Here is a 20505-nt window from a genome sequence, read left to right as displayed (position 1 = left end):
CCCACACCCCTCCCCAGGCTGGCCAGGGGCTGCCCTCTCGTCCCTTATGCCACCTCCAGAAGCCATGCTCTCCTCCCCTACCCCAAAGCCCCTACACGCCAGCTCAAGCTTTCTCTCATTTTCCCAGGCCTCCTCCAAACACACTGGTGTTGCTCACATTGTCTCCACTGAATGACCCCAACCCTTCATGGGCTAAGTAGCCAAAGGGCCAGGCTCTCAAATATGGAACAAGCAGGTCACCCAGACACTGCCATCCAAAGGACTATGCACAGGAGGCCCTCTTTTCCCCCAAACCTGCTCTAAATACACCATTAGAGATTCCATCATTTAAGTGGTTGTCAAACTCTCCCTTGATCCCCCTTGGGATGGGGTGCAAACATTAGGCAGTGATGCTGGAGCCAGGACAGCTAGTAAGGGTCCTGATGGATTTGAGAGCATCCCACCTACCACAGCTGCCTGCAATGAGCACTTCCTGGGCTCCTACTATGTGCCCACCAGTGGGCACAGGGCACAAAGACACAAATCCAAATGTACCAGTCGTTGCAGGAATTCAAACTCAAAGAGAAAAGAGTGAGATAAGCCTCTCTAATGCAGCATGACAAATGTCACCCAGAGAGAGAAGGCACAGAGGGAAGAACAGCAAGGAAGAGAGGCAGCCAGGATTCAATTCAACAGAGAAGGGGCTGGGGAAGGGCTCAGAGAAAGCCGAACGGTTCCTGAGGGGTCATCAACAACAACAAGAGCAGAAGAGCCGCCAGCATGTACTGGGTGCTGACTGCCTGCTGAGCACCGCACCAAGCACTTTGCTTGCTCTACTGCAAACTCATGCACTCATTCATTACGGACCCCTACTACCTGTCAGGCACTGTTTTAGGCACTCCGGGTAGAGCAGTGAACAAAATAAACACGCGTTTCTGCCCTCAGAACTACTGAAAGAAGACAATAAACCAGATAAATAAGTAAAATGTATTATATGTTAGATGGCAGTAAGCACTAAGAGGAAAAGTAAAGCAAGAAAGGGAGACAGGGAACGTGGGGGTGGGGCAGTGGGCTGGGTGGTACAACTTTAAACCAGGTGACATTAGAGAAAAGACCTGGAGAAGCTGCATGAACAAGCCATCCGGATATCTGGGGGAAGAGCATTCGAGGCAGAGGGGCAGCCAGTGGAAAGAGCTTGGACAGGAAGCACGCCTGGCGTGTTTGAAGAACAGCAAGGATTCCAGGGTGGCTGGAGTGAAGCGAGAGAGGGGCAGGCAGGGTCAGTGCAGACAGCCGCACAAGTTGTGCACTGCACAGCTCAGGAGGGCGCTGCTCACATGCACCACAGTGCGCTACGCAGAATCCAGTCTGCTCAAATCCTCACCAGGCCCTGGGGTGGGAGATGAGGTCAGAGAAGTACTGGGAAGCCCTGTGGGCCAGGAGAAGGCTTTTCCTCTGAGTGAGACAAGAAGCCACTGTCAAGAGGGTTCTGAACTGGAGGCATGACCTGAGCTGAACCCCTCTGCACAGGATCACTGGGCAGAGAGCACAGAGTAAGGAGGCAAGGTTGGAAGCAGAAGACTGCTTCGGAGGCTACTGCAATAATCACACTCAACTATGTATCGTATTATCCTCACAATCCCACGAGGATGGTTCAATGATCACTCTTTCATAGATGAAGAGATTAGGCTCAAGAGAGATTTGGTAACTTGCCCAAGGTACTCAGGCAGTGGCAGATCGGCCAGGACTGGGAAGCAGGGGATGAGTACATTCCAGGTGGAATGAACAGCATCAGTCATAGAACAGGAGATTGGCAGGGCTTGCACACTTGGGGAAAATGGCAAGGGCAGTCAGCGAAGGCCTGTCTGTGCCCTGGCCACTCTCACACAGAAGCCTGCTAGCAGTGTCCAAGCCAGCATTGCTCCCTGGACCAGAGCCACCACCACCTAACCCATCTCCCTCTCCACGCTTGTCATCCCCACCTCAGTCCACAGGCAGCCAGAAGAGTCCTTAAAAAACATAGATCAGATATTATTTTCTTGCTCTCAACACTCCAGTGGCTTCCCTTCATGCCAGGTGACCAGCAGACCCTCAAGTGATGCTGAGTGAATGGATGACTCCCTCATCCCTGCAGCCTCATCCAGGCCATCCTGTCTCAAAACAGGTGGAAGGGCTACCTCTTCCATCCCTCCTCAGCAGGTGTGGCCAGGACACCATATTAACCAGTCAAAATACACGAGGAGAGAGGGCAGCATTCAGACAACCTTGGGGCAACTTTCAGATTAAATTTTTTTAAATAAAATTGCTTACTCCAGAGCAAACTGGACACAATTTACCACGTTGTGGCCAAGGAAAAGGAGGTCTGCAGATATGCTTGGGCTGGAAAGACTGTAACAGGTGCCTTGTCCCTCTGAGTTCCCAAAGCTCTGGACAGCACTCTCTGTGGGGACGATGTCTAAGAGCTGCATGAGCTGGACAGAGTCATGGGCACTAGGCAGCCAATGAAAGGCCTTCCTCACCGGATCTGTGAATTTAAGGGGTGGAGCCAATAACTATTCTCTTCTGGAGGCTAAATACAGTGGACCAAAGTTATCTCAGAAACTAGGGAAAACTATGAAATTAAGGCTGAAACAAAACTTTACCAAATGTGAGCCGGCGACTATTTGGAACAAAAGGATTTATTTCCCAAGGATCACTACCACTCCCATGGTTTAAACCCAGGCCCTCTGAGGGTCAACTCCTTCCAAAGCCTTTGTTATCAGTAGAAGGAGATACATAAACATACACACATACACTTGCATGTATGTAGGTATATTTTTACAGGAATGGTAACAACACCAAAAGAATGAAAATAGTAACAAGCTCTCCCCCACCCACCCACCCAAGAAAACCGAATTTAGTAACAGAGAGCCTCCCAAGCAGGCCCTGGTAGGAGTGTTAAATGATCACTGCATGAATGACTTGTTCTCTGGTTAAACGGCACAGTTTGTGGGTGGGAGAGGGGTGGGGGGGAGCTCTGGAAGCCAAGTGAGTCCCCAGACCCCTTCAGGAGGCAGATAACTTCAAGTTTTCCTGTACTGCATCAAACCGGTACGAGGCAAGCTTCAAAGGCTTTGCTCTTTGAGCAGGAAGATGGGAGGAGAGGGGTCAGAGAAGCAGTCATGATATCTGTAGAGGAAGGGGGCTGAGTCTCCATGGGGGTGAGGGGCCTGTCTGTCCCGGTTCTCGGAAAGAGGAGACACGAAGAGCAGGATGAATGGCTGCGTCCTAGTCTGACAGAGAAGTATAATATAAAAGAGGGCTCAACAAGGGAGTTCAGGAAAATTACTTTTATTTGACCAACGCCAAGCTTTTCTGGGCAGTCAAAAGCCAAGCAGATGAGGCGAAAAGGTCCTGTGAGAGCTGGTCATCAAGAGTTTCAGAAAGGGCAACAGCTCAGTGAATTCTTCCAAATACATGCAAAGGTCAGACTCAGGCACAAGCGAAAGGACTGGGGGTGGCTGGGTGATGGGGAAGCAGGGTGAAGCTAATGAAAACTACTTGCCCGAAGGTAACAGCCCAATGTCCCACTGGAGGGACAATGAGAAGCTGGTCCTCATTAAAAGTTGGAAATTAGGGAGAGAATATAAGCTTATCTTTAGACAAAGCTGTGGCATGCACAAATCTAGACCCCTATGTGCAAACTGGCTCATCACTGTTCAGAAAAGATAGACATGCACCTTGGGCAGTCCAGAGACGGGCAGGTGGAGGGACCAAGAGAGCCGGCCCCTGGCTCATGCCTTCAGCTTTTGCTTTCTCCACCTGTAGATCCCGGCTGGCCCAGGCTGACTGAATGGGAGAAGCAGCTCAGAGGTCTCCTTGATCTCACCCCTCTGTGCCAGAAAGTACCGAGGACATAGCAGGAGCCAGGCCTTGGAAGCTTTCCAACTCTGGTCCCCCTGCTCCACTACAAATGGGCGCATGTAACCACCTCTGGGGCCACTCTTACAATCTGTAATTATCTTTATCATTTATTTCTCCGTGGACTGCTTCTCTCTCCCACCAGAATGAAAGCTCCATGGGAGCAGAGGCCAGGCCTGCCTTGCTCATCGCTGTGCCCCCAGCCAGCATCTAGAACAGTGGCTGCCACATTGCAGGATCATAGCAAACGAATGCATGGCTCGGAGACTGCCTGGCTTCAAACACCAAGCAGTCATCTCGAAGAGCTGTGCCTGAGCCTGCCCTGCCAGGAGTGGGCTAAGTGCTGGACGGATGGCCCAGTGCCTCCCCCAAAGCTCTCGGCCAGCGCGGGGCCCCCACCCCTTCCCTGCAGTCCCGACCCCTCCTCCTCACCGCACCCCAGAAGCACTGCTCAGGCCACTCACCTGAGCCATGACAAGGGGGAAGCTGCTACGGGGAAAAGGACAACAATGTGCCCTCTGCATTCTATAAAAATGTCGGTGGGAAGAAGCCACAACCAAAACTACAAAGTCATGAACAGATGGAGGGGACACTAGAAATGGAAGGGTCCTGTGAGAACAAAGGACAAGGTCACACAATCCCAGGGCAATAGAGCCAGAGGTACCTGAGGGACACAGGAGTACAGGATAAAGGAAAACAAGTCACACAGCGAAGGGGAAACCTGCAAAATTCATTTCCTTAAGTGACTGTAATAAAGGCTAGTCAAATTCCAGGAGGAGCATTACTCAGGACATCTTTCCTAACACGTTATAAACATTTAGCTTTCTACATTAATTTCCAAAAGGAAAACATCCTCTTTATAACAAGTTCCTAAATGCCTCAGTCAGAAAATAATTTGGATAGGTCTGAGTTAACATGATGGTTTAAAACCCAGGCCAGGTTGCCAAAAATAAAGATTCTTGATTTGGCTGGAGAGTATTAATTTGTGGGACTAATTTTTAACTGGCCTTTTATGATTATAAAAGTAATACATGCTCATTGTTGAAAAATAGGAAACCGCAGAGAAGAAGATGAGAATGAAAATCACCTCTAATTCCACAAGATGAGAACCACTGATAACACTGGTGCATTTCCCTCCTTCTATGAATGAAATTTTAACAGAGTTGAGTGCACACGGTGAATATAATTTCAGTTCCTGCCCTCTTCCAGTAAAGTTCACTTAAAAGCACTCCATTGGTTTCCAAGAAAGAAGTTTACCCTTAGTGAATAAACAAATTAAATAACAAAATGAATAAAAGAAACCCTTCATGAAGTTAAAAATAAAAGTGATTATTCCACTGAACCCCCATTTCCTTAGCAAAAGAAAAAAAAATCACTACAGCTGAGACAAAAATGGCCCATAAGATAGAAGGATTAAACTCATCTTTGTATTCTCTTACCTATATCATATTTTCAAGAAATATATTTTGAACAAGCCACACATTTTTCAAATCAACAGAAGAATTTTATAACTGTATCTTATTGTTTTGAAGCAAAAAATCAAGTCTTAATGGTCTTGGGAAAGTTTTATCTTCCAATCTGCAGGTGAACCAAACCATTTAAAGATGATCAGTTCTCATTCACGGACCATGACATCCAAACGAAAGTCTTATCTCCAATTTTGTTGTATTCTGTGACCTAAACTGTGGAGTAAGCAAACAGCCTTGCCAAGGACATATGTGTCATGTGCTACCCGGCTGGGAGCTGCCCTGATGTCTGCCTGCATCCTGGTGGGGTATGTGGTTTTACATGTAGGCCCAAGGCCTTGGCCAGTGAAGAGTAGAAGAACCTTTCCACCTAGCAGAGAAGACTATCCAGGATCAAGAGCTCCTTAGCACAAGGCATTTTTTTTTTCACCTCTCATAACAGTTCACACTTCATTCAACAAACGTGTCCATGTCAGGCACTGGGCTGGGTGCTCTGGACACAAAGGTGAACAACACTGAATAACACAGACGCTGTGCCCGCTTCCATGGAGCTGCAGTTTGCAGAGCACTTCCCCATCCATCACCCTCACATTAAGCCTGGGAGACAGAAAGGTCATCGCCATTGTTCCCATGTTCTAGATGATAAGGCAAACGTTCATTGGAGTATTCTACCCCAGGTTATGACATGGAAGAGCTAGACTCAAATCTAGGTTTTCTGACTCTTCATCCAGTGCCCCGTTTCTGAGCAATGAGTTGCCCTGACTTCTAGATGGCTGTACGTGTCCTGGTTTCTGGAAGCCTTCTTAGATTCTGACCCTGGACTCAGGCATCTTTCCAGCTTTCCTGGCAAGAGTTTCAGATCCTATTTACTCTCTTCTACAGTGTAGCACACTGCTAGCCTCCCCCAGTGTTCAGTCTCCTTTCCACCCTGAAAAACAGATTTTGCTGGACTCATGGCCTCCCAACTGAAGATATTTCCCAGCTTCCTTTGCAGCGAAATGTAGCCATAGGACTAAGTTCTGGCCAATGGGATAAAAGAATGTGCTACTTCCAGGTCTTGCCCTTAAAACGACTGCATGTATTACTCCCTGATCCTTTCCCCTGGGAGACAGTAAAAACTGAAGCTTCCACCTTCAACCACCAAGTGGAAGCCACGTGTTGAAGACAGAAGGCCTGGACCCTTATCTACTCTAAACTGGTACATGAGAAAGAAATCAGTTTCCACCCAATTTCAGCCAATGTGTCTGTGGAGCTCCCTAATACAGGAATTTGCTCTGTGTCCCATCTAATACAAGAAGCTTGAGTGAGATCAGTTCTACATTCTCTTAGCAAAGCCCCTTGTCGCCAATTAAATACCTTAAAGGGGATGTTCAAAACTATATAAGAAAGTATCCCATTCAGGTTTATTTCATGGAAAACTTTTCAAAAATGAAATTAACAGGATCTCCAAGATGATTTATGTTCAGGTCACAGGAAAATTGAGAGGGCCCAGAAAAGCAAACCAGCCTCCTATAGTAACAGGAGGGGAGACAGCTCTAAGTGATAACACCACCAGTTCTCTCTCCTACAGCAGTTTACTCCATTCCTAGAAAAGGCACCAAGAGCTGAAATCATGTGAATCAAGGCTCATTTCTCCATGGAAACAATGTGATAATAAGAGCTTGTGTTCCCAACCAAGAACTCGATGGTCAACTTTTTAAAGGAATTACATAAACTCCATGTTTTAGTGTCTATTAAAGCCTTGGGACTTTTAAAGCTAGAAGGGCTGCTGGTCCAATAATATACCGCAGAAGATCTTTGTGTGTCCTGTACCATCAAAAGTAGGTGCAAATCAATTAAACCTAACACAATAACCAATCACATGACCTTTCATTTATTCTGATTCAGTAACAGTGTAGTTTGTAGCACTTTACTTCAATAATTCCTGCTGACCTCTGAATATAGTAAATCAGAACACTTAAGAACATCTTCAACAGAGTAAGCAAAGAGGAACTTGGGAAGAAAGTAGAAGTTGTCAGAAAAGTGGTGTTTAAGCCTGACTCTGACACTGACTAGCTTTGGGACCCTGAACAGTAGTTTAAATTCTATAGGTATTTCTAGCCTGCAAAATGAGTCTTTATAACTCCTCTCCTCATAAGGCAGTGGTGAAGACTAGACAATACATGTAAAAACTACTTTGTAAATCACACATGAAAGGTGGATGGCGTTGTTATCATGACCGTGACCTCGGGAAAGGCTTTTGTGAGATTTTGACGAGCATCAACGTGAAAAGGGAGCAGACTACCAACTACCCAGCCACTTTTTGAAAAACTGACCCAGAGCAATTCTTTCGTAGTCCTCTCTTTCCCTCTTTAAAATCCCCCCATAGGCACTAGCTGGCAAGCGTTAGTCAATCTGCTGCATTCATCCTTGCCATCCATTTGCTCACAAGCCACAGGGAAGCCGGCAAGAGCTGCTAGATGTCAGCCATGGCCGTGAAGGAGGGAGAGACATGGCCACTATCAACCAAAAATGCCTTCCAAAGACCCACTGTGCTGTCAGAAACCTCAAAACCAGATTCAGAAAGCATTTTTGGGTCACAGGAAAAGGGAGGAAGAAGAATGCATAAGGTAAGAGTGCAGGCTCCAGAGTGAGACTGTCCTGGGTTTGAATCATGGCTTTTCCACTCACTGTGTACCATCAAAGGCACTGGGTCTCAGTCTCCCTAACTAGAAAGTGGGACTGACAGTGCCCACCCCACAGGGCTACTGTGAGTACTAAATGGGAAAAGCCATGTGGGCACTTAGCATAGTTCTCGGCAGAATGGTAAACACTCGAAGGTTAAGTACTGCTATAATAATTATTATGAATAATAAGTACATCATGCAATACTAACAGTAATTAAGATTTGGCAAATCTATAGTCCTTCATATAAAGACTTTGCTACAAGCTTTATAACCAAGTACTACCTGGACAGCATGCTGAATCACCCACTAATTCCCCAAACCAATCAAGGTTCTTCTGGACTTCTTCCTATTGCCCCAGGATAGGTGAAACGTCTAAGAATGCCCAGCTGGCCAGCTGGCTAGATCCTGACACTTGTTTTTCTGGTTCATAAGTGTCCATCACTAGCCTGAGAGGTGTGCACAGAGGAGAAGAGATTAACTAGGATGTCTGTGTCTAACTTTTCTATCTATGCCGAGGCTGGCCCCCCATCTCTCAAGGTGCAATATATCATCATCTTTAAAACACGGCCCTACACCAGCAAAATGAGGCTAGTCAGCACCCATTTGGTGGACAGCGCCACATCCCTAAACACACCCTGGAGGCAGGGGAACTACCTCGGTGCCCTCCGGGCTCTCCCTGAAAGGCTAGTACACCTTCACTATTAACACCACGGCTGCTACTCCCTACAACCAGGGAGCAACTTTACCGCTTCCCAAACCCCTACTCTTTCCTTATCTCACTCCAGCATCAAAACCACACTGTAAGGGGCTGGACAGGAATTGTTATACCTGTTCCACAGATAAGGCATCAGCCACAGTTTGAGACATTAAGTTATTTGGCTTAAGCTATCTGCTGTGTGAGTGGCAGAAACAGTCTAGAACGCAGGTTATCCGGTTCCCAATTAGGGAACCTTTCTGGAAAATGTGGGTATTTGTTTTTAAACGTTTGACTGCCATAATGGTGCTTTGCTTCTCAAGAATTCATTAACCAAGGTGTCTCGGTTCCAGTACAGTGCAGATTCACATACTTAAAAGCCACTCACACAAGCAGATGTTCCCCACACTCTAGAATTCTAAAGGGCAACTGAAAACAGCCATGCCGATTAACATAACTGACAATTCCCAGTTCTGGCTCCGCTGAGATGAATCTCTGTCTGGATTCAGCTAGTAGCCTCATAGCAGGTCTCTGCTGCGGTTAGTCCCTCTGCTCCAATCCAGCTGGAACATTCACACTGGACTAATGCTTTAGGGAGCATCATTTCCCATCACTAAAATCATAATCAGAATAAAACAACTTCAGTGGTTTTTTACCACTCTCTACCTCACTAGGTAAACTTTGACTTGCCACTTAACCTTGCTGAGTTTCTTCTTCTACAAAACTAAGGATTGGACTAAATAGAGTCTTGTCCACTTCCAGCTCATGACTCTAAAACCCGCAGCCAAGCCCAAATCCTGCATCTGGAGGACAGTGGGAGACAGAGGATTCCACTGGTCAAGAGTCTCCATGGCTTGGTTTTTATACCTGGATCCACTGCTTCTTAGCTATGTGACCTTAGGCAGGTTACTGGATAACTCTGTGCTTCAATTTCCTCATTTCTAAAATGATGCTAATAATTGTACCTACTTCATGGGGTTTTGTAGGCATTAAATCAGGTAATATATGTGAAGTGCTAAGGACATCATAAGAACTCTCTCTATATTAGCAATTATTATCGTCTGAAATGAATAACCCTCCATTCTAGGCAAGGCTGTGTCCCTGAATAAAAGCTGGTCATTCCTACCTCTGTGCTTTTAATTATGATGTGTTCCCACCCACCTGCTCCCTGGAAATACCTGTGCTACCCTTTTCTGTGAATCAAAATTCTACACATCCTTAAAAAGTCTGGATTAAATCTGGTCACTTCCATGAAGCCTCCTCCCTCACGTGGCAACTCACAAAGAACTCTCTAGTCTCTGAATTCCTGTAGCAATTATAGATCGTCTAGACCACTTTATTGGCATTATATGTGGCCTTGGTTTATCCATCTGCAGATAAAACTGCAGGCTCCTTGGCCACAACAACTATTTCTGTTCTTCCTCTGGGTCTCCATGGTGCCTGGTATATTGCCCTTCAGGTATTTGTTGACTGAATAAAGAAATGTATAGTACTACACCCAAAGAAATATGCAGTAGGTTTTCTTTTAGTTGATGTGGCTCAGCTATTGATTTGCTGTACTTTGGAGCCAATTAAAGATAACATAAAGATGAACATCAGCAGGGCAGGGACATCCATGGCCAGCTAAGTCCTGATCATCAATAAAAGATACTGATATCTGGCCAACCTGAAGAATAAGAAAAACACAGGTGGCAAAAGGAAACAGTATCCTAAAATCCAAAGTACACTGCAAGACCAAGCACGTGAGCCTATATACTGTTAGGGTGGGAAAGTTGAGGTTTTCCCAAGCTGCACTCACTCACTCAGCAACAATTTATTGACTACTCTGTGCAGACACTGTCTTAGTTGCTGGGGATACAGCAGAGAAAAAAACAGACAAAACTCCTGCCAGTGTTCCAGGATCTAAGGAGGAACGCTAGGTATAATGCCACCCTCTAGCTCCCAAGTGAAATCCGCAGAGCAACAACTTCTTGCACCAACTCCTCTTGTTATGCCTTCAAGTAACGGAAAAAGAAAAAAATGAAACATACTATTCACAAGTAACCAAACAGAGGCAGAGCTCAAAGTGCACTGTCACTCCCAATGAGGCTTCCCTCATTCTAGAATCTACTGGGGAAGTTCGCCATGTAGCACTCTGCACCCTAAGACAGCTGAACTCTAAGCCTCTAACACCCTAAGTCCCAGCTGAGCTCTGAGACTAGCATTGCTTAAATATCAAACCTCTCAAATAGCAAATGTGGCTCTTGAGGCCAAAAACAACTCAGAGGTGGGAGAGCAGGAAGGGAGGGGTGGTAGGTAAAGGATCGGGTAGTTTTCACCACTGCAAAACCTGAAGCTCTTCTCCTTTGGAGCAGGAACCTCTTCTAATCTAAAGTCTCAAAAAAAAAAAAAATTTTTTTTTCCTCCAGCAGGATACTGAAAATAGCTTTGCATTTAACATTTAAAATTGTTTTTGATCCCACACTCCTTCAGCTCTGCTCCCTCCTGCAAACTCGTTCCATTCCCTAAGGGCACTTATAAGTATATTTCAAAAGCAACAAACCAGAGTCACCATTTTTATCCCTAAGAGTTAAAAAGAAAAAATGATTTACATAATTACATGGAAGATAAGTTGATGAAGAACACAGGAATCTTATCTGGACCAAAAGTTCTAGGACAAAATTTCTTTCAACTCGTCAAGAGAGATAGCAGATTAAAATCAAGGTTCATATTGAAGGCATAACTGTTGGGTACCACACATGGGAACTTCTTGAGTTCCTCATTGTTTGTGTGCCACCTACTTCTTCAAAACGAAAGTGGAGGTAGCTACTGGAGGGCAGGTTTGAACAATGAAATACATGCATGTTCTCCCGTGACATTGAGAAAACAGGATTTTATAGCCAAGAAGGACCTGAGAAATCAAAGTTCAATGAGCGCAACTTACTCAAAGTTACTCAGCAAGTCAGTGGCTGGCAAAGACTGGAGCCCAGGCCTCTCCCAGCTCCCAGCCCGCAGTTTTCCCCACTCTCCACACCACTGTCTCATTTATAACACATGAAATGAAATCTTAAAGGCACAAAGGCAAAAATCCCTTTTATAAACCTTTTTGTCAGACTAGAAAAATAGTAGGAGAAGTGACTTAGGTAAATGGGTCCCATTAACGCTAGTAGTAAATGACCTTTAATGCTATATAGATGGGGGTCTAGCTTCAGAAGGCTTAATTAATGCTGATAACGCTTTAGTACTAAATAGTATGGTTTCAGCTAGAGTCAGCACTAAACGGCTTTTGTGGGCTTGCCTGGGAACCAAACCACCATTTAGTTCATTTTTTTCTATAGAAAAATTTATCCCAAGTTTCCATCAAATGCCTTACAAATGAACTTTTGACACAAAATCTGTTTTTAAGATGGCTGTGCATATAAAACAGAATTCTGAAGTCTGAAGCTCTGCACTAGACATAATTAAAACAGTAATAGGGCTTCCCTGGTGGCGCAGTGGTTGAGAGTCCGCCTGCCGATGCAGGGGACGCGGGTTCAGGCCCCGGTCCGGGAGGATCCCACATGCCGCGGAGCGGCTGGGCCCGTGAGCCATGGCCGCTGGGCCTGCGCGTCCGGAGTCTGTGCTCCGCAACGGGAGAGGCCACAACAGTGAGAGGCCCACGTACCACAACAAAACAAAACAAAACAAAACCAGTAATAGTTAGTGATACATGCTAGGAGTATATTTATGAGAAAACCCTTCAAACCCTTAATTTGTTTATGTGCAATATAATGTTTTATTAAAAGCCTTCTCAGCAGGATATGGTAAACTGCTATTTGTACAATGTATAACCAAGGGCAAATGCTCCAATTTTGAGTGCAAGTATTTACAGGGCTGTTGGCACTGAGCTAAGGGTTACAGGGAGGATAAAACATCTAAACTCAAGGAACTAAAAATCCAGTTACACTGGCCTTTATTTTACTTCAAGAACAAAACTACTTCCAATCTCAGGACCTTTGCACTGGTTGTTCCCTCTTCCTAAGATACTTTCCCCACATCTTCCTGCAGCTGAGCTCAAATGTCACCTCTTCACCCGAGGACCCAGCTAAAGCAACCTCCTTCATCATCACTACTGTTTTACTCTATGTGGTTGCTTACCTAGCATCTAGCACTACCAGGAGTTAACATGCTTAACTGTTTACGGTCTGTCTCCTTCCCCTGGGACTGTTTTGTTCACTGCTGTACCTTCAGTGCCTGGAACACTGCTATACCTTCAGTGCCTGGAACACTGCTATGCACACGGCAGGCATCCAATAAACTTCACTGAATGAGTCAATGAGTAGAATTGGAGGGTGGGAAGTGAGGACAAGATAATTATTCATAGGACAATTAAAAAATGAGAGAACTGACCATCCTAATTGGAATCGATATGATCAATATGCTAATTATGAAGTGCCAATGCTTCTGAATGAATGGCTGGCAATCAAAAGTAAAAAAAGTGTGAGAGAGAGAGCACAAAGGGGACAAATGTCATCAGAGGAGGTTTCACAAAGAAGGGAGTTTCAAGGCAGGCTGGGGCCAAGAAGAGAGGCCTCTCAGGTCAAGGGAGAGAGCTGAGGGAAGACAGACAGAAGGAGAGAGTAGGGCATGGGGTGGCCTGGGCAGGGACAAGCAGAACTGAACCCCAGGCACTGGGCTCGGTCTGCAAATGGAGGTAGAGGCAGGGAGCAGGGCTGGTGAGCAGGGGGAACAGGGTCAGACTCTGGAGAGCCTGGAAGACTGGATACAGGAGTGTCAACCACAGGCCACTGGCAGCAGGGCTGTTCTTGGAAGGCAAAGTTGGCCACATCATGTGGGAGGAAGTAGAAGGTAGAGCAGAAAACTGGTTAAAGTATGACCTTGATGGTCTAAGCATGAGGGAGGCAAAAAGAGCCTCTTCCCTCTGCTTAGACATGAGAGAGATATAAGTGAGCAGGAGACATCCCCCCTCTTCGCCCCCCCAAAAAAGACGACTTCCAGAGTATTTCACAGTAGCATTCCATGGCAGATTCAGGTCAACTTCCCAAACATTCTATACTTGGAGCATTCAAGAAGGTGAACAGAGATTTAAAACAATAACTCTGAGGGCAGGGCATGTCTTTCCATGCCTTTCAAATCTGAGTTTAATTACCTTCAGTATAGCCTGTGTTTATTATCTTTCTATTCTTTGAGAAAAAAAAAAGTAGTATCTAATTTCACCATGCAGTATACATTTGAACATTATATAACACATTTTTATGTAACGGGTTCTTGAGATAAAACAATGTTTCCCTTACTATCTAAATGTATTTGGGGAACAACTGGCATTAAAAAATATATTTATATATACGTACACATTAAGGCTGTGGACATCTGTCTTTGGGGTAAGAAGCTGGAGAGAGGAAGAAGGTGAGAGACTTTACAAAAGGTCTCCTCCCCGTGACGCTCTCCGCAGATGGTCCGGCGGGGGCAGTGGGTGAGGAGTTCTGTTAGGAGGTTCATCTCACACAAGCTGCCTGGGGAGGGGTTGGCTGAGCCACATGAGGCTTACGTCAGAGCAACGCCGCAGAAAGGCAGGAGGAAGCAAGAGATACAGAAATGTACAACAGGATGTGAGATGCACACTCACAAGCCCCTGTAACTCACACCTGGGTAATATCCAGACGTGCACCCCTTGTGTCCCACCACAGAGGACTTCAGTCCTGCTTAAAAGGAGGTATACACCATGTCTGTCAGCAATAAGACTGGTCACCAATCACCTCGGGCCTGCCTGGCTCCTGGCCTGGTGCTGGCTGCTTCAGACACGGGATCAAATCCAGTGGTTCCTCCCAGCAGGCATCTACCGCAGTGGTTAGACAGCAGACTTGGGAAGTGTCCGTCCCTCCCCCGTCCCCCTGCACCAATCTGGCTCCACCCCATACCAGCTGGGCAGTTCACAAAACCACCTCACTTGTAAAATAAGGATAATCATGGTACCTACCTCATAGGGCTGTTATGAGGATTAAACAAGTTAATAAACATAAGGTGACTAACATATCTGCTGGCACTTAGAGAATGTTCAATAAATGTTAGCTGCCATTACCATCATTATTATTATTTCTATTTTGCAAATGAGGTAAATCAGACTCAAAGAAGCTAGCTAATTTGCCCAGGTCACACATTTCAAACAGTAGTTGAAAGCATAAGTACTTGTAAATGTTTTACTCAGCATATGTACAAAATCTAATGGGTAGAGTATTAACCAGAATATTAAATTAGACAGACCATCCATCCCCTTCTTTAACCAGGCTGGATAAGCATGAGTTTACCCTATTTAAAAGGACAGCATGTACTAACATAAAAATAATTTCCCATCATGTGCCAGCACTCAACGTTCTCCTGAAGCAAAGATGACTAAAGCTTACCCAATCTCATCTCCCCGACTTTAGGTCCCCAACTCAATCCCTCCTTCCGTGCAGACCTAACTACTCATGGCCACGCCCACTCGTGCCCCTGCTGCATCCCTCCTCTCATGCTCCCACCTCTCCACAGGTATATCCCCTTCCCTCCATGTGCTTAGTCCCTGAGTGCCTATCCCACCCCATCTCCTCCTCCTCAAGATCATTAATTGGGATTGGACAAGCATATCCTGAAGGCTCCCTATGCCTGTGATTTGGGGAAACCAAGATGAACTCCCCACAAAGTGCTTGGCCTGGAACCAGCAGGTAAGATATTCCCAGAGACAGCCCAACACGATATGGGATGCAGCAGTACCTAAAATAATTAGAGCTAGATCAAGGGCTGGGGACACTGCCGCCCAGCGTGGGGAGGAAGAAAAACAAAATGAAGAAATAGCTCCAGGAGGACCAAGCATTTGAGCTGGGTCTTAAAGAAGAGTAAGATTTGGATGAGAGAAGGCTGAGGCATAGAACGGGCCAAGGGCTGGTCCAGGGAGCGGACAGCTCTTCAGCTTGACTGGACAGTCCAGTGCACACAGCCAGGCGGGCTGCGTGTGGAGACGCAAGAAGGAGCAGCAAGACTGACAGCTAACATCCATGAACGTTTATTATGTTCCATGAAGAGCTTCATGTATTTTTAATTCTTTAACTCATTGAATCCACAATGCAACACTCTGAGGTAAGGACTAAAGTGATTCCAGTCTTACTGATGAGAACGCCAAGACACAGAGAGCAAAGCAACTTGACCACAAGTCATAAACCTAGTAAGAAACAGTTACGATATAAAATCTGGCTCCAAAGTCTGGGCTTTTAACCACCCAACCAAAGTCCCTCTCAGGACAGCCTGATGGTGAAGGGGTACAGCTGTCATGAGGATGAAATGAGACCATGCTTGCAAGCAGTTTGCAACCTGTAACTCCAAGGCCACGGATGCTGGCAATAGGCTGCCGTGAATGTCTACAATGGACCTGCTAGCAGCTGAAGCAGGAGAGACACATCAGGACTGGAAAGGGGACCTGAGCCCACTGGGCTAGTGTGAAGAGCAGAGGCCCAAAAAGACACCTACTTTTAGGGTGTGCAGGAAGGAAACCAAGAAAGCAATGTGACCTAAAGGCTGAGGGAGGAGAAGATTTCAAAAAGGAGGGAAAGACAGGTGGGTATAAGCTGCAAAAGGACCAAGAACAACAATTTAGGACTAGGAATGAGGCCCTGGGATTCAAGACTTAAAGTTTTTTCAGATATTTGAGATGAAGTATGAAGAAGGATAGTAGAGAGGGTGCAGGAGCTAAGAGTGGAGCCGATGAGAGTGGAGGGGGTGACCGTTCACAGCCCTGGGAGAGGCTGCCAGGCAGGGAGGGGAGCGAGACAGGGGACCCAGGGGCACCAAGTGCAGACACATGAAAGCTGCCCACTGCACAGTGGCCCACAGCAGCCCTGTTTCTTCCCCTTCCATCCTTCCCTCCTCAATCAAGACAAGGGCTTTTCTAGGGTTGGTAAGGAGACTGAGGGCAAACAGCACGAAGGATATTCCCGTGACAGGACCGACAGGACCCTGGCAGCACTGAGAGGGAGTGTCAGCAGACACTGAGGGAGGGCTTCCTGTGTGCCAGGCGTTTTACCCACATCATTTCCCCTGATGCTCACAGGGACTGTAGGAGGCAGGCTCCTTCATCACACCACAGAGGAGGAGCCTGCAGTCAGAGGAGTCTAGCACTTGTCCAAGGACACACCACCCAACCCAAGTCCCAGGTCCTGCTACCAGATACCAGGCTCCTGCCCAAATTGAGGGTCTAAGAAGAGGGAACAGGGGAGAAATTCACTTGCTTTTTCCAAACTGGGAGGAAAAGAGGAGAGATGGGGGAAAGGGACAAGACATTCTGAGCCGGAAGGAAGAGATGCTGAGGGAGCTTAAGTCAGGGCAGGTCTTGTTTAGAGACAGAGGGAGGAGAAAAGCCAGGGTGGGTGTCTGGGGCAAGTCTGGGTATTATGATGTAGTGGCAATGAGAGAAAAGACTGTGGAGAAGGGTGACATACCTGTATTTCCAGGCTCCTAACTAAACCTCGAGGTCTAAAAAGGAAGTAAAAAATTACTTCCCTGCAACTGCTATCACGATGTTAACGAAAATCACTACCTATGACTGTAACATCATATGGGGCAGAAACTGTTTCTTTAATATTTGACTTTCTCCAACCACCATGAGTTGATGGACTCATAAATAGAAGAAAGCCCATAGAAGGAAGGCAACCCTTATACCAAAGAGAGATACAGAATATTTCGTTTTTACATATGCTTATGCATTTTGTTAACAAGTCTTTCTACAGTGCCTGTCCATTGTTTAGTATATAAACTGCGTAGAGATCGTTGGTATGGAGTGATAAATCTGAAAGTAGGGCCACTTCCTTTTCCTCTCTGTGGTAGGCGAACCTCTTCTGCAAATAGCAGACAAATTCCTGAGTAGTCATCATTTTATAAATCATTTGAAATGGATTCTTTAAAACACCATCTGTTGATCTGTTTAAGTTTCCCAAGAAAATAGGACTTCAGCTCAGATATTCTGGAGGCTCCAGCAGGTAAATACCAACCTGAATTCAGCTGTATTAAATATTTAGAGATGCACAGAACTTTAGAGCAGCAGGAACCTCTGAGATCACCTAGTTCAACTGCCTTACCTTCCACCTGAGGCAAGTAGAACTCAGAAAGGTTCAGGGACTTGCCCCAAGTAGCACAGCCATGAAAGCCCAAGTCTGGGCTAGAACCAGGAGATTCTCTCAAACAAGTGCTCTTCTACCACACCTGCTCCTTTCTCTTTCCCTCTTTCTAAACTCTAGGGGTTGGAATAAGGTATAAATTTAACCATAGTTTTAACTTACTATTAGTATGCACTGGCTACATCTACAATCAAAACCAAAAATGCCCCTACAGATCCAGCTTTAGATAATACAGACAATTTCAAATCCTGCCCAGGAGATTTTAAAGCCTTCTAAATATGTTCAACAAAGTGTTTTAAAGACTTATTAGTAAAGTGAATTCAGTAACAGAGCATGGAGTGAAAGATTCAATTTTGTGTTAAAAAAATATTTTAGAGTTTCATTGATATGGAAATCAAGTTTAACAGCAGTGATTTTTTTTTCTTTTTAAAATCTTGCAAGCACGGAGAGCATGAGATTATTCAAAACTGCTCAGGAGCAGCAATGATTATTTTAAGCTCATGATTCAACCAGTACATTAATTAAAAACTCCACCAACCCAATTGACAGATCCTGATATCAATGAGACAAGAAGAATTAAAATAATAGTTGCCATATAAAAATAGATTAAAGGAAGGAACAGCAGCAGATGTCAGGAGGACAAATGACAAGCAAGCACTGTGTGAAACTAGATGCAGCTAATGGGCAGCTTTTATGGATTTTTTAAAAAACGAAGATCCTGGAAATACACGTACGGTCAAGAAATGCTTCTTCGAATCTAATTTCTGGAAGCTGAGTGATAAAACTTGGCTAATAATTCCTTGCCGAGGAGTAGCTATGTAAGCAGGGAGAGGAGACAGCACGCGCAAAAGTGCCAAAACAACACTAGGTGACTCGGAAGGGGCCGAGGCAGGGGAGGGAAAAGAAGATGGGAAAGGTGAGGTGAGGGGGGACAGCCTGATACCCCACCGGCCCGCACAAACTTGACAACAGACGCCCATGTCCAGTGCAGCCTTTCCTTCCCCCGCGCCTGCCCTCGGTTCCGCAGCCGGTTCCCACGACCCCTCGGGGTGACTGACTCGAGCCCCACAAGGTCGGCATTAATTTCTATTCTTCCACTTATTCCTCTGAGCAAACAAGAGCTCTCTTGGCTGTCAGCGTCCGGCAATCGTGAGCGGGAAGCTTTTTCTTTGACATCTGTCAAACCCCGTGCTAAACCCAGCCTCGCTGCGGTCTCCAGGACTCCAGGGCGGGCGGCGGGCCCACACCTGGGCGCCGGGCGACATCCCCGTGCCGTGGAGCACCTGCTCGCAGACCCAAGGGGGATCCTCCCCGGGCTGCCCAGGACCCAGATGGCGCAGGCCGGACGAAAGTTCGCAGGTTGGGGTCGGCCGCATCTCCGGCGGGGAATACCCGGGTGCAGCGGCAGCACCCGCGACAAGGCCGAAGGGGCAACGGGGGGCTCGGACTCCCCAAGCCCGGCGGAGACGCCCTCCCCGCCCCCACCCAGCCCCGCAGGCTCCCGAAAGGGAAGTGGAGGAGGCGGAGGAAGAGCAGAAGCAGCATCTCTCGCCCAACGCCCCTGGGGTGCAGCCGTCAAGGATGGTCGCCTCGGGGGTCCCCGAACCTTCCAGGGATACATCCTAGGACTCGCCCTCAGCCGGGTCACTGCTCCCAAAGGGTGGAGCTGTCCCTTTAAGAGGCAGCTGGCTGCTCCTACCTCCTCTCCCCGCCACCCCCCGGGTCAGGTAGCGATGCCCGCAGAGGGGAGGTGGGTATTCCCGCAGACTCTTTCCCGGTCCCTTTAAGGGCGCCTGCGGCACCTCTGCCCGCTCTACCCCGCAGCGCCAACCCCCGCGAGTGAGGATGGGGGCGGACGGGCGCGGCGCCTTTAAGGAGCGCAGCCTCCCCGCGGCCCGGGTGGGGGCAGGGAGCGGGCACGGGCCCTTTAAGGCCGGCAGCGGGCACGTCGGTCAGGGCTCCCCGGCGGCCGGGCTGCGCCCCGGGCGGCGGCTGAGGCGCCGCGCCTGCCAGGGTGCTAACGGCCCCGACGGGGTGCCCGCGGCCGCGCCGCTGGCCGCGGCCAGCCCGACACTCACCGTGGCTCGCCGGGAGCGCCCGCACCCGCGCCCCCACTCGGATCCCGCGGCGGCGGCGGCGGTGAGTCCGGCGCGGGTAAACAGGCACCTCCGTCCCTGACCTACTTTCTGCCTTCCCTAAATGTCGCACCACTAACCTACTTTCCGACCAATCCGCTCCCCGCCGGCCCAGGCCCGGCCCCCCGCCCACCAATCGCTGTGCCCAACCCCCCTTCCCCGCCCACCAATGGAGGAGTCGCGGAGCCCGGATACCTGCCTCTTCCCGCCAGCCAATCCTAGCGCCCGAAGGGAGCCGGTCTGGGCGGCCGCCCCCGGCCAATCCGCGCGCGGCTCGGCGGCCTGCTGGCCAGTTGTGTGGCAGCTAGAGAGGCCGCTGACCAATGGCGAGGCGGCGGGGGCCGGTTTACCTGCTACTTTCCCGCCACCAATCGCTTGGCGCACAGAAGCGCACGCCCCAAGGAGAGGACCAATCCGCGCGCTTTCCCTGGATTTCCTCGCCCCTGTCCTCTCTCCCCTCAGGTCTCCCGCTAGCCTTGGCCACTGCGGGTGCAGACGCCGCACTCCTTACAGTCGCCTGCGATGTCCCTTTTCTCTAGGTCC

General features: G+C 47.7%; 1 protein-coding gene across 3 annotated transcripts in view; it reads right to left on the bottom strand.

Annotated features, from left to right (window-relative positions):
* The window catches only part of ARNTL (aryl hydrocarbon receptor nuclear translocator like), a 104581-nt gene extending 84558 nt beyond the window's left edge, over positions 1–20023 (bottom strand). For 2 of the 3 annotated variants that reach the window (XM_029207354.1, XM_029207348.1), the window contains exon 1: positions 19906–20016. The gene's annotated coding sequence lies outside the window, so the exon portion shown is untranslated. Of the gene's footprint in view, positions 1–19905 lie in introns of all 3 variants that reach the window. The other variant, XM_029207349.1, reaches the window with a different exon arrangement.
* Between the last annotated feature and the right edge of the window lie 482 nt (positions 20024–20505).

This window comes from Monodon monoceros, unplaced genomic scaffold, assembly GCF_005190385.1.
Source record: "Monodon monoceros isolate NGI ecotype Baffin Bay Population unplaced genomic scaffold, NGI_Narwhal_1 Super_Scaffold_7, whole genome shotgun sequence".
In the NCBI taxonomy this organism is placed as follows: Eukaryota; Metazoa; Chordata; class Mammalia; order Artiodactyla; family Monodontidae; genus Monodon; species Monodon monoceros.
This window is presented reverse-complemented; position numbering and strand designations above follow the sequence as displayed.